We start from the raw sequence: 4,412 nt of genomic DNA, 5'->3' as shown, positions 1-4,412 counted from the left end.
AATGATAAGTACAAAAAACCAAAATGTCACATGTGTCTACAAAAAGTGACTAGCCAATCACTGGTGGTGCTCTCTATACGACACCACTGCACGCGCTACCCTACACAAGAACCTCTTGAAAGGTCCTGGGACTGCGAACACATAGCGCTAAAGTATGATAGGGATATCATCTATAGTCGTCTCTGGTATGTCCACCGTAAGACGCTCTAGGTCCTGTTCCAACTTGGCTAAGGTCTCTGCGGCCGCATCCTGTGGGGCCGGTGCTGGTGCAACTGGTACTCTTCTCTCGAAAGGCCGGAGATTGGCCGGACGCTGTGGACCTACATCTGCATTTTGAAAATTGTCACTGTCAGTTTTGAGACGATATAAAAAAAAAAAACAAAAAAATATAGATAATTTAAAAAACTTGTGAAAAATGAAGTACCTCTGTCATCCCATTGTTCTCCCTGTGGAAGAACCATGTTCGGATCACCGCGAAAATCTACCCCGGCATAAGGAAAATCCTGGATCACAAAGACCTGGTCCTCCAACCAGTGAAAGTAACCAGCAGGAAATCGGACAACTCCCGCTCCCTCATCAGGATGCCGGGCCATCACCGCAACCCATCGCATCAACTTTGGCTCCCGAGGAGGCCCAACTTCAATAGTGAGATGCTGTGGGATCAGCATCGGAACTCTCTCTAAGGCAAAGCTCACAACTAAAGGCCCATACCCAAAGGTCTTTAATTTCCCGTTCTTTGCCCTAGTCAGTTGGCCCTTCATATTGGCCAACACAGCGTCACACTAGTTGAAAATGGTGCCTCGGAAGCAATCAATCGCCATCCGCATTTGGGACCCGGTGGCAATGTGCAAAGCGGCTGCGCCGCAGAGTCTGGTAACTGTAAAGGCAATTACCATAAGTTCAGGTCGGGATATGTATTTGATTTCTATCCCCGTCTCCTGGTGCTGATTATTGCACCACTCTAGCTGGAGACTAGCAAGGGATTGGCCACCCGGCCTAGTCCCGAACAGAGACAGTTGCTCGCCCCTATTAGGCAAACCAGTGAGAAAATATATGTCTGAGGACTCTATCTTGAGCTGGTGCCCTCCGATGTAAAAACATTGATCCTGAACGTTCCACCTTTCAACCAGCCACTCTAAGAATCGCACCTGGGCCCTCATGCCAGGTATGGCCCAGTATTTGTAGAGACCGCATGCCTTCAAAGCATCAATGGAAGGTTGATGATCTATTGCGGCCAAATCGACATCTTCGTGTTCTCTTTCGCGCCAATCAAGCATGGTGGGCAATCTACACACCAGAAGACATCCATTAGAATTCATTAAATCAAAAATTAATGGTTCAAATTTGAGATTTGGGGGTTTAAAAATGCTTTGCGCGGAGTACGCACCCCGCGTTCAGAAACAGAGCGTGGGTACGCAATTTCTCTGAAGGTAGGTTGCGTACACCTGCCATTTTCCCATTGGAGAAAATGTCGGGGTACGCAGGTCACCCATGGGGCACCTGCGTACCCCGAAAAGCGGATATTGAAACCCCAAAGCCCCCAAAATATCAAACTAGGGCCTAAAATGAAATTCTAAATGGATGAAAATAAAGAGGAGGATGTTGTGAAATACCTGAAAGAGACGGCACTCGATTCCGACGGTCGGATTCTCCGCAAAGTCCATGGGAAGTTTCTTGCCAAAAGCCCTTTTCTCTCCCTCAACAGTAAAATGGTAAAAATGACATGGTAAAAGGTCTTTTTATAGGTTTTTTGGATAAATGAATGCTAAGTTTGTTTATTTTTCACCATGGAAGGATATTTTTCAATGTATTTTTTCCTATCTTAAACAGGTATGAGTAATGTGTCGTTTTTATGCAGGACAAAAGGACTTTCAAGGAAAATTATCATTTTTCACGAACCAAAACATCAGAGTCATCTTTTAAGCCCTTTTCTGACTCCTAAAACATGAAAAGATTGCCGAGCGTTTCTTTTACACTCATTAAAACGGAATTAAAAGGCGGTCCCCTTATAGCCCTTTTATGACCGTAAAAACAGGAAAAGATTGCCGGGTTTTTGTCATTTCAAACTCGATACTGGAAATAAAATGACGTGTCCTTGATCGCTTTTTACTTTTCAGGTCAGAGGCACTAATCATGAAAGTACTCCTTGGTCGCAAGATCAAGCGGTTCTCTCAAGTATTATTTTATACTTTTTCGGGCTTGGGAGACACAACTTTACGAAAAAGTTCAACCTGGAGTCTTCTTAAGTTTTTTCAGACTCTCTAAAAATGAAAAACTCCGAGTTTCTCCTATACTGGACTCGTTAAAATTTCACAGTAAAGGACCTGTTCGATTACAAAAAGGAACAGACCACTCCTTATTAGGGTTCGAATCAAAACTAAGTTGGACTCATCCGAAGGATGAGCTTATAATCAAGCATATGTTATCCTCCTCAAGCTTGTAAAAAATAAAGAGGTACTTGCCAGAAATGGTGGGGGAAAAGAGAGAAAAATGAGCCTATTTGTTATCCTTTGTCTCAGAAGAAGCCTTATTACCACTCTTGAAAATGACACTTTGCATTCACCTGGGTTGGGAAATCCTTTGCCTCACAGTTGATCAAACCACATTGAAAGTTTTCAGCCGGGTATTAACTTTGGGTCAAATGTCACCAAGCCATCTGTCGTGTCGTTATGTGTTCAAGAGGTCTCTGCATATAAACCATTCATCCGCAAAATACCCGTCATCCATCTTGACCATCCCTGAGTCAGTCCTTACAGCTACATTTCTTCAACTTGATCTATGATTTCGTGTTGTGGGCTTGCCTGCAACGGGTCGCTTTCTATCGACATCAGCACATTATCTAGAAAGATGACCTAGGAATCGTCAGTACCTTGAAGTCTGCATGCATCAATGGTAGGTTTCTCGCCTTTTACGACGGTTTAAATCATTGACTTTCGATCGAAGGATTCCGTGAAATGTTCGACATCAACTCATTCATTCACATCTCATGGATTGTACTGGGTACTTTGAGAACCATTGACATCACTGGTGGTCTCTCTCACACTTGTTAACAGTTTACATCACTGACTGGTAATCAAGTGGTTTCTACCATGTTCGACATCAACTCATTTATTCGCATGGATAGAATCGTACCTGTTCGGGAAGTAGAAATGAAGACCCTGGATCTAGTTTCCACCATCCAGGCTGCGAGGAGTTTTGTATTCATTATATAGTAGACCAACTATAAACAGATGGCTGCGTCCATACTGTGTTTACAAAAAGTCTATGATTATGATGTATTGCAAAATCATTCCTGTATCAGAGCAGTAGATAGTTAATTAGTTAAAGTTTTCAATCTGAGTATGAGAATGCCTACCTCAGCGATGATATGATCTTATATATGTATTTTGTGTTGAATACTTGCAGGTTCCGACTCGGCTCTCCACAAGATAATCCTTGAAATGATAAAGTACTTCACCCTTCCTAGATGATATGAAACCCTTATCTACTACAGGCTTCGCACTTTAAGGGGCAATCTGTTACACTAAAATTTGTCACCATGACTATTTGCAGTTAGTATGGCTCCATCAACTGTCATACTATCCTCCTTGGAAAGTCTTATACCTCTGCTCTCCATGTCAAACTCCAAGAAAGAGAGAAAGTCATTAAAAATATATATATCTCTGGGTACGCGGTTTCTCTTAGCCTTACCTGCGTGTACGCACCCCAAGTTCACAATACCTGCGTACTTGTACGCTCTGTCTGTAAAGGGAAGGGTGCATACTCCTGTAAAGGTCAAAAGGCGCAAGTTTCACTCCAAAAAAGTTACTTGTGGTCATTTCTAGAGCATTCTAGAAGCTTGTTTGACGTGTATGGAGCGCCTCCAGATGGTTCATGTATCCCTATGAAAGAGGAACTTATCCCATCAAGAGGGGAGCTATCCCATCCAAAGAGGGGCTTATCCCATTGATGGTGGACCTGAATAACTTCCCCTAGAACACTATAAATACATGCATTGGGCCAGAGTGTCGTGGCGAAAAAAGTCGTTTGTGCGGACACAACTGACCTCCCTAGGAGTCTAAACTCTCTAGCGACAAACAAGACAAAATGGAGCGATCTTTCTCTAAATACACCTTTTAAAACATGAAAACTACAAGTGTTTAGGCTTACCTTATTCCAAAACGCTGTTGTTGTAGTCTGTCCTTGCCGATCCGGATGAGCTCCTCCTTCACATCAATTCCTGCAACCACAAACAATCAAACAATTACCAAGCACTTGCATCTCATATAATAAAACATATATTCAACATGCAGACCAAGGAACACATGAAATAACTCATTAACACAAGCTATTGAGAAAAATGAACCAGTTTGTATTAATAACGAAACAAAGAAACTCTTACAACCTGGCCTTGGTGTTGTGCAAGTTCCTCC

Source organism: Pinus tabuliformis, chromosome X (assembly GCF_031772625.1).
Source record: "Pinus tabuliformis cultivar Carrire ecotype Pingquan chromosome X, CPIR1, whole genome shotgun sequence".
In the NCBI taxonomy this organism is placed as follows: Eukaryota; Viridiplantae; Streptophyta; class Pinopsida; order Pinales; family Pinaceae; genus Pinus; species Pinus tabuliformis.
Note: the sequence above shows the minus strand (reverse complement) of the source record.